This window comes from Serinus canaria, chromosome 1 (assembly GCF_022539315.1).
Source record: "Serinus canaria isolate serCan28SL12 chromosome 1, serCan2020, whole genome shotgun sequence".
Lineage (NCBI taxonomy): Eukaryota > Metazoa > Chordata > Aves > Passeriformes > Fringillidae > Serinus > Serinus canaria.
Window position 1 is genome coordinate 74,565,683 of NC_066313.1, and position 10,348 is coordinate 74,576,030.

General features: G+C 42.0%; 1 pseudogene; it reads right to left on the reverse strand.

The window, feature by feature from the left end:
- Positions 1 to 2,100: 2,100 nt before the first annotated feature.
- Positions 2,101 to 2,815, reverse strand: LOC103812610 (2-oxoglutarate receptor 1-like; annotated as a pseudogene).
- Between the last annotated feature and the right edge of the window lie 7,533 nt (positions 2,816 to 10,348).

Below are 10,348 nucleotides of genomic sequence, written 5' to 3' on the forward strand. Positions count from 1 at the left end.
AATTTTTAATCCACTCCTTCAGATGTATGTGTGTAAGTGGTAGACACATCTTGTTCTTTCACTGATGTGGAAGAAGAGAATTTGTGCAGCGTGTTTGTACTTTTTACCCATGTTGGAGGGTTGAGATGTTATGAATCTATGTCAGAAAATATTTTTTTTGTGTGAATCAACTGGTGTTGTGTAACTTTTGGGGTTCAATTAACCATGCATATGTGAAGGTATCTTGACCACGACTGATCACTATCTACTAGCAATCTGTAAAATATGGCCTTTGACAACAGTGCAGAAGAAGAGATATTAAATTAGAAAACATCTCAAAAGGTCTGTGGCAGTGCTTCTGAATGACATATCTGATGGATGGTCCTTTAACAAAGTATTTTAAATATCCACAAGGCATCATAAACACTATTTTTTATTTATACCTCTGCTCTTTTTGCCACAGCAGACACTGTCAGCCCACTGAAACTTTCAGCTCCTTCCAGCCTGTGATTCACAGTAACCACAGCTCTTTCTCAACAAAACTGCTACCTAAATAATGGTTTCCTTTTTTTTTCTATTTCTCCTTCATTGCTTGCACAATTCATTATTTATACCTAAACACAGAACTTTGCACCTGTCGCTGCTTAGTAGCAGTCTGTATCTCTGCAGATCATAGCTGTAATTTGTCATCTTAATTTTGTCCTCTCAGCTTCAAGTAAATAAAATATGTATAAAGAAGAACCAGCCTTTATTTCATCATCCAATTTGATAATGAAAACACTAAATACTCCTGAACCCAGGACAGACTGGTCAAATCCCCACTCTGTGGCTCCCCCTAGTCTGACAATAAATCACTAATGCTTTGAACATGAACTCTGGAACTAGCAAAAGTTGTTTCCTCCAGACTGTTTTCTTAGCTTATACACAAGAGAGTCATCTCAGATAGCCAAAACTTCTTCTGGAGTTAAGATATGTGACATCATCCCATCCTTCATGTACGAGCCTGGTAATTTATTGTAGTAGGAAATCAGAATGATCTGGGATTATACACAGCTGATAGATTCATAGAGGCTGGTACTCATCTATAATCATCTTCTGTAGACTAATAGGATTTAATTCATTTTTTCTCCATTTTTTCCATATTTATTTATTTATTTATTTATTTATATGTATGTAGCCTTGTAGTCACAATGTATGTCCTCCCCTCCTATTCTTCCTATCTTCCCCTAGGCCAAGAGATTTCTCCATTAAATTGCTCAGTGCCCTATGATGAAGTTCATTGAACTTCCATCCAATCTGAAAACATCTGATTTATTCTAGGTGTGCAATTCAGTGGTTTCAGCAACCATGACAATATCTGCTGTGTTTTACTTAGGCTGTAATAAACAAAGCACTCCATCAGTGGCAGCACTGAAATCAATGGAAGTTATTCTTGTGTCCAGACTAAGCTCTCCATGTTTCTGTAATCAACAGCAAATCCTGGAGCTGGAGAACCCTGTGTGTCCCAAATGTCTTTGGGAACAGTCTGGCTGGATGGTTTTAAATTTTGCCTTCAAGGTGGCTTACAGTCTTGTCTTTTCCCTCCTCATGCTTTGGTTGCTAGGAGAGGTGAGTACAAAGCTGCTTCCAGGAAAGGTTTTTGACAAGTTCTCTGCTGCAGGGAGAGGGCAAAGTCAGATGTAATTCTTGTTTTCATACCAACACAACTGTCTTTGCAGGAGATTAGACCAAAGACAACCCGGGTTTGCTGGATTTTACTTCAAGGGACTCCTTCACAACTTTAATGTGATTTCTGACTTGGTCATGTAATTTTTGCTACTGGCCAACTTGCTCCTGGATGTGTTTGCTCCACTTTCACCTTGAAGGAGAGAGTATGGCTTACTGGAGGCTGTCTCCCACCACAACATAAAGCAATAGGTTGCCACAGGTGTTGAGTGGAGCTGGTGGCCAAGAGACACAGTAGACAGAGTGGATTTATTCTCCATGTGACAGCTGACTGGACACAACTGTAGTTAACCTGAGCAGCTGTCTAAGATTGGAAGAAAAACTTTCCAAACAATATTAGAACTGATAACATAAACAGAAATCTTTTAATGAAAGCTTTCATTAAAAGACTGCTCTTCATGTTATCAATTCTGATATGGTTTGGAAAGTTTTTCTTCCAATCTTAGGCAACAGAGCCACAGAAAATACACGGAAGGGAAGGAAGTACACATGGAAGACCACCAAGAAGACAACAGCAAGTCCGAGAGCCTTTTGTTTTCAGCAAGCCCATGTGTGGGGCCAGTGGCCAAGGTGCAAATGATGAGCACATAGCACGCAGTCACTGTCAGTAAGGACAAGAAGAAGGCCAGGCTGGTCAGCAGCCACCTGATTGTGCCCAGGTTTGCAGAGCTGGGAAGGTTGAGGCATGGGGACCTAAAGTCTCGTGTCCCTTCTGAAGAGATCAAGAAATTGACAGGGCTGACAGCTTCCAGTGGCATTAACCAAATGTTTGTGCAATCCACTGCCATCCACCACTTCCTCTGGATGTGGAAGAACTTCATTGTGTGAACCATCACCACGTAGCAGAAGGCACTGGAGCAGGTGAGGAACAGGATGCTGCGGTACAATTTGAAGTGGAAGCTGAAGCAGGGGAACTTGCACATGAATTCACCAAAAATTGAGTGTTCCCCAGTAGCACAGCAGTGTATCAGGAGGGGAAGGCCAGTGAGGTAGAGCAGGTCTGTGAGTGCCAGTTCAGCCTGATTATGGTGCTGATCTTTCAAGGTCTCATCTTGAAGCTGTAAGCACAAACAACAATGAACCTTCCTGGGAAGCTGAGCAGGAAGACCATGTTATACACAATGTGGAGGTACAAACACTTCAGACCAACTTCCACACAGTGCATTTGGGAAAATCACCTTTAGTGTCTTGCTGGGTGATGGAGTTGGCTAAGTTGTCATTTGTTGTGTTCATTTTTTTCTCCTTAGCTGTTAAGGAAGAGAGAAATGATTAGTGTTCACTGACAGATAAGATTCCTCACATCTCATTAAAAACAACTTATAATCAGGTCTTTCCTTTCAGCTGCTCATCAATGCTCCTATTAAAGTGATTTTTATGAATAAGGAAAGACTATGCTGTTAATAAGAATTGATCTTGACCTAGAAGACTTTTATCATATCTAGATACACCAAATTTTATTTTAAAATGCGTATTTCAGGAAAGGGCCAACACAGGCACAATGAAGCTGTGATAGGAGGGATTCCCAGGCCCACAGTGTTTGGTGTGTGTCCCCTGGTATAGAATGTTCACTTTCTGCTCTCACCAGGGGTCAAATGGAGAAGAAGGACAGATTAGTTTTATTGTACTACTGACCAAAAGTATAGAGGGTAATTTCTAGAACGTAACTGTTCCATAAAAGGCATTTGCAGCCTTGTTGGTTAAGTAAAAAACAAAACAAAAAAAAAACAAAAAAACCCCAACAAAACAAAGAGTGGATGTTGAAGTGTTTTCACATTCTTTTTGCTACTGGAGTTGGTTGATATTTTTGCATTTTTCTTCTTGCTTCTTAGAAACCACTGATAGAGGAATATTTCATTATTTTAGTTCATCAACAAGATTGATGTTGCCAATAAATAAGTTATTTTTAGGCTTGTCGTTAGCTGCCATGTAAATTTCCATCCCTGTAAAATGTTTAAATGGTGTTTTGCTTTGACATTAGTCTTAGATAGAAATTTTCTGAAACATCAAAATAAATTCACCCAGTTTTGTAAGGCAGCCAATTGCAAGATACAATATGGGACATGAGCAGGATTCGAGGAACATAAAGACAGCCTGGTATACAGTCTCTACAGCAGAAAATAGACAGTCACTGATGCACATAGCAAATAAGTGTTAACATGGCATTCAGTAAATACATTTTCTGTGAAGAAGTGCCCTCTTCTAAAATGGAGCAAATGTTCTGCTGGAAGAAAATAAATACATCTAGCATAACTTTTTTCCCAGAGGAATGCAGCTTCTTATAGGATGATGCCTGTCCTCAAATTACTGTGGCCTGGATCTGTTAAAATGGATCCTACTGAATCCCTGCTTCTGTTCCTTGTTTCACTCTGAATTTTCTTGCTGTAGCTTCTACCCTTACTTGTGAGATCACACAGAAAAAGGTTGCAGGATTTGGATTCAAATTTGTATTGAACATTTGGTTCAAACATATTTAAAATACTTTGAAAACTGAAGTTAGAGCTTGAAAATATGTATGCCAAACACTGGCAATGGTTTTTAAAGAGCAAAACAGTTTAAAACCCCTTGTCATGGCTGGGGATGGTGCAGGAGTACTTTGGATAAATCCAGTGGTTCTATTTCACAGTTGTGCAACAATGCCACCATTCCCAAACAAAACAAAACTGAAGTCTCTGCTGTGGCTCATGGTTAACCAGGCTGGCAGCAGCAGCTACACCCTGCCTAGGCTGTGCTGTGCTCTCTCACCTGGGAGCACCAGGGCTGTGCCCATCCCGCTGTTCACAGTGCACAGCTCGGGAGCCAGCTGAAGGGCACGGCTGGGAGCTGCTCCCCACACCACTTTCCTTGTGGTTTTGGGAGAATTTCATTCTGTCAGCAGCTTGCTCACCACCAACCAGCATGCTGCTGCAGCAAACCATAGAGGCCAGAGGGCAAATGTCTGTGATCACCCAAAAGCACATCAGTGGCACTCAACCGTGCAGTCCCTACTGGTGCCACTTGCCCTCATGGGCTTTTGGAGCTTTCACTATCCATGTGCTCTGTGTTGTGGCTGGATGCAGGTCAAGGAACTCCCTCAGGGGCCAGACCACACCCCAAGCCCTGCACTGGATATGGAAACACAAAATGGGCACAAGCATTGCTAGAAAAGCAGGTGGGTGTGGGGTGTCAGCTCTGAACTGCCCGAAGGTTGCAACAGGTTACAGCAGGGACCAAGGAAGAAGACAGTGTCTTTGCTGTTGGCCTTGTTATTTTGCTGTCTGAATTACAAATAGAATTTAGACAAAACTTAAATCTAATTAAGGAGCAGTTTGTACTGTGGCAGATTTTATCACACTAAGTAATTGGCCATAATGGCACTTCTGCAGCCCAGGCTGAGGGCAAATGATATATGCTGTAGACACATAATGAACTTTAAATAAATTATCCAAAAGCAGAGCTTGCACTAGAAGGGAACTAGATTATTGAAATAGAAACCCTCTTTCAGTCTTAATGGTGGAGTCACTGCTTTATTACATGGTATTTTTTACTGTAACCAATTGATTGGAGTCACTTTAAAAAATGTTGTGATTGCATGTCTTTAATTGCAGTCACGTATAAGGGAAACTTGTCTGCTTCTGCATTGCAATAATTTAATTACAGCCTGCTGGAAATACAAGCCAAATGGCTGCAGCCATGGCAAACTAACCTAGTGCCTGTAATTGGACTATATTTCACACAGATGTGTTGCTGAATAAATTAAATAGAGTTTGGCTCGCAGTGTTCAACTCTTCAGCTGACTTAGATTTAAAAGACACAAATGATCTACTTAGGGATCAAGATGTGAACCCTCCTTACCGTTTATAATTCAGGAGATATTTTCATGCAGAAAGAGCATGTGGATTTAATTCAACTGTTGGGTGCATCTCAGGTAAGTTTAATTTGTTCCATATTTCCATCATCTTGTAACCCTTCACTCATCTCTCTCCACTTTGCCCTGCCTCCGAGTTTCTACCTCTAAATCAAAATAAGCATTTTACTTATAAACCCTTAGTGTTGTCTTCTCTCCTCTTCACAGTTGGTTTCTTAAGTACCTTACTCCAGCTGGCAGAGTTTTCTTTTAAATTCCACAGGTTTGTGCAGTGAGACTGGCTGAGAAAGCCCCCATGGGCTATCAGGGAAGCTGTGGGAATGTTCCGACTCTGTTCCCAGGTTTCTGCCAGGTGAGGACAGCATGGGCCCCACGGTGCTACGTGAGAGCAGCTCTGCCCTGCAGACTAGCAGCCATGTCCCTGTAGCAGGGCTGTCCTGGTGTCACCTGTCCTCCCATCTGGCCTCCAACACCTGCTTGGGACGTGGGGACCTGCCCTGTCTCACTCTCAGGATGGACTGGGACTGCCTGTGACCCGCCCAGCTGGGCTGGCGTGGTTTGCCAGGGCTGCTTCCAGCCTCGGTGAGGGAGGCAGGCCAGCAGCACTCAGGCAGCGAAAGGCAGCACCAGCTCAGTGCCTGTCTCAAGGAATACCCATCCTCTGAGTCCCAGAGCACAGGAGAGGTGGGAGATGGGGGGAAGGATGCAGGAAGAGCAGGGTTTTGAACTGGCAGGAACTTCTCTGCAGAGAGCTTGGTGGATGCTGAGAGCTCAGACCAAGCCCTTGCCTCTCAAGGAGAGCAGAGCTTTCCAAACTGGGAGGCAGTTGTCCCCAGAACTTTCCAAACTGGGACCTGTTGTCCCTCTGCATGGGTGGATCTGACCCTGAGAAGAGCAAGGACTGTGAAAGTGCCAGTATTTGCATGTTTTTCTTGATCTTCTCTTCAAAAGGTTTTGCCTTGCGCTGACTGCTCTGCATGGACTTCCGCCCTGTTTCAGAGCAGTGATCTGGTTCCAAGCTTCTCTTTTTTTTGGAAAGAAAGCACTTTCAAAAGCATAAGCATTCCAGATTTGATTTTGATTAAATATTTGCAAACTTCTGTGAACAGGTAGGAAAGTTATTATCTTGAGAGGGAAATGTTTAGATGAGGCTGAAAAAAAACTTGAATGCTTTCCAACACTGAACTTCACCTCAGATCTCATTTGAAGGTATTATTTACTTTTTCATGATGATAAGAGATGTGAACCTGGAGATATGAGCAATTATGTACTGCATAATGTAATGATGAATCAGGCTCAAACTATTTAATAAATATAACTTTTTAAATGGTTGCATAACTGTCCTGTTTACCTGATGCTTTCAGTATTTGCAATTTTCACATGCCATTTTCAGCTTATTTGTCATAAACAATCTATTCTCCTTAACTCTTTCTGTTATAAGTAATGTGACATTACCTTGAGATTGAGCATTACTTTTGGATTTCTAAATTCCTGAGTAATAGCTGATATGAACCACCATTGTCTACAGAAAGGGTTGAAATCACTGTTTTACCACGTGACCAGGTGCCAGATGGTATTTCAGTAATTTCAGTACTCTGCATCATGGAAATTGTACATGCTACAAAGGGCATATGGGGAATCATGGAGAGACCAAGTTAGCGAAGTCAGGAGTCCCAGCTTATCCCTATACGTCTGGATGAAGGACTTTCTGCATTTTCCTTATGAGTTCTTGTCAATATATAAGAGATAGAGATTTTTTTATTATTTTTCAATTCATTGTCTAAGAAACAATTTTCTGCTCTGATATGGACTGGATATTGTTCTGGCATAACAATTCAAATTATATTAAAATGGCATCATTACTTGGATTTTTCATCTCAGATTTAGTGTTTGTAGTTCAGAAAAGATTTTGAAAAGCTGTGAATAGCTGGAAAAGAGCTTCAGGAACAAATGGTATACTGGGAGATGTTGTGGCATGCCTTGCAAGACATTGAGGCTTTAGAGATTGTCTCTGATAAGTTTATTTGAGAGCATATTTAAACAGAAACAGGTGATAGCCATGATCCCATTCACTGGGAGAGACCTGGCATCAGTGTAGCTTAAGATATGCCACTCCAGGGTGGCAGTGAAGAAGAATTAATTCTTTGTGGGGGTGGTAGCTACTAAAACAATTGCCTGTAGTAATATGGTACTTTACCTTTGGAATTTTTGAGCCAGTGTTGAGAGTCTTTTGCATAAATATTAGTACAGTCACAAAGAAACATGAGATGATATTGTCAGACAACTTTGCAGGACAGATTCAGAGGGTTTAAAGGCTCTAGACAATGCAATCTAAAATGTTATATCCCCAAGACCATGTACACTCAAGGCCATAGAATTTTAGCTCTGAATTCCCGTAACTTGTATTAAGCATGGGGTTTTTTATTAGTTATTACTAGGAGGACAATTTTGATTTGAAGAGAGAGAAAATCATCTTATTCCTTTGATAGTTTGTTCTAATGGGAAATCATGCCCACAATTGAAATCACATTTAGACTTCAGTATGACTCTCTAGTTTGTACTTACAGCCTTTCAAGCTCTTCATATGTGTCTCTGCTGTAAGGAGAGAAGCCCATTTAACAATTGCTGTTTTGTGTTTGTGGAAATATTTAAATGTAATAATCCAATCCCTTTCACACTTCTTCCTGATTGTTTTGTCTCTTAGGCATTCTGGGATAGCATCTGGGCTTCTCTGCCTATTCTTCATCCTGCCACTGGCTTTGTGAGGTGGAACATTAGGTCCTCCAGCCTCCATGCTGGGTTTCTGCATCTCTGGCTGGAGCCATGTCTCTGCCTGCAGTACCAGACTCACAGACACCCCAGGCACCCCCAGTGTGCATGCACCTGTCAGCTCTGCCCAATCTACCGCTGGATTCTGCTGAGGGGGTCAAGGGTGGACTGCTCTGCATACTCCACCCTTCCAAACCATAACATTCTCTTGCTGCAATCAGGGAATCTTTCCTGCTTCTCTTCATCCACAAAACCACATAGGCATTCCTTCTTACTGTTTCTGGAGCACCAGGTGATGACACCGGGCACTTTCTGCCCTGCCATGGGGGAGAGATGGGAGGAGAGATCCTTGTATCCCTGTTCCCTTGAAAAATCTAAAAATTGAGAAAATCTTCCCCTCCACCTCTTACTGGTGGAGAGATGGGAATATAAAGAGATGTACTGAGCTAGGAAACCATCACCCAGAGCAGGAAAATCAGAAAGAAAAATTGCATTTAGTAGGGTCTAAGAATCACCAAAAAAACCATGCTGACGCTGCATCAGCAGCAACAGAACAAAGAATGTATTGTGCTGCCCACTTTTATCATACAGAGCCATGAAGTTATGCAGCAAAGCAACTGCTGTCACACAAATTCAGCAAGGAAAGCCTCCGTAGCATAGCCCTTGTCAGAGTGTCTCTCCTGCTTTTTAGGTGTGACTATGCTGGGCTATGTTGTCTCCAGCTTGCTGCCAAAATAAATACCTTAAGGTGATTCAGTTGTTAGAGGTTGCCTCCTTCTGTCAGAAAATAAATGGGATCCTCCTGCTGTCATTCCCAGCAAAATCTGGATGCTTTTTTCTCCTTGGAAAGAGGATTCCTTAAATAATTAGTTTTTTCAAAGTCTTTGCTGAAATTGAGTTGTTCCTTAGCAAGTATTTTTACACAAATCCCATGTCATCCATTGTGTAATCTCCCTGTAAACAGCTTTGAACAATTTTCATGCTGTGAGAAGAATGACTTTGAAATTACTCTGTCATGATGTTTTGGGTCCCTTATAACTGCAGACTTCAAAGATATTATCTGTCAGACTGCCAGATTTCACATTGACTGATGTGAGGTTTCAGAAGTGTTATGGGCATAAGTGGGGGTTGGATACTAATTGCCCTTGATGCCCCCAATAAATATCACCTGACTTCATTGGTCACAGGCTTCCTTCCTGCTGTGTTGCCCCCCTCTTTTCCCAACACAGAGGTTTTATACTTAGAGTTGAGAGATTTTAAGGGCCTAGCATTGAAATGCATTCACTGGTTGTCATCAAGGAGATTTAAACATGCACAAAACACACGCGTGTATTTTCATTCACAAGCACAGTTTTTCCTGTGGCAAAAGCTTTCCTTTTCCTTTGATTCTGCAGAAAATTTCCAGGTTGCAGATGTTCTGTGAGCATTGGCAGCTCAGCAGTTTTCACTGCTGAGGCACCTCCACCATGTGTTCTTCCGGCTATTCATTCCCCTTCCTGCTCCAAGCACTTCCTTCCTGCACTCAGCGGGAAACTCAGACTGCTAAATGTGATGGATGCCAGCACCTCCAGTTGTCTCCCTTGGAGAAATATCTTTGCCCCCATGGAAGTATCACTGTGACTGCAGGACAGGGTGGATGGGTGCATGCTGGATGGATCCACAGCCTTCCTGTGCATGGCAGCTCTGCAAGTCAGCCCTCGATATTCCAGAGGCATAAGTTTGTTCCCAATTTATTTTCCCACATGTTTTGTAAATGTTTCTTTGGAGCGAAACAACAAAATCATTGAAGAATGCCAAAAATACTTGTGAGGCCTTGTACATCAAGATAGGAAATGTTAGTCTTTGGTGTGCTTTATTTTTCTTTCTTGAAGATCTCATGCTGTGGGAAGATTAGCTCAGGCAAAAAGCTAAAATTTCCATGGACTGCCTTTGCCTTTGTGTCCTTCACTGGAAGACAAGAATAAAAGTCTTGCATATGACATCCTCATCCAGCAGAGTTACCAAACACTGAGCATGTGCAGTGGAAGAGTA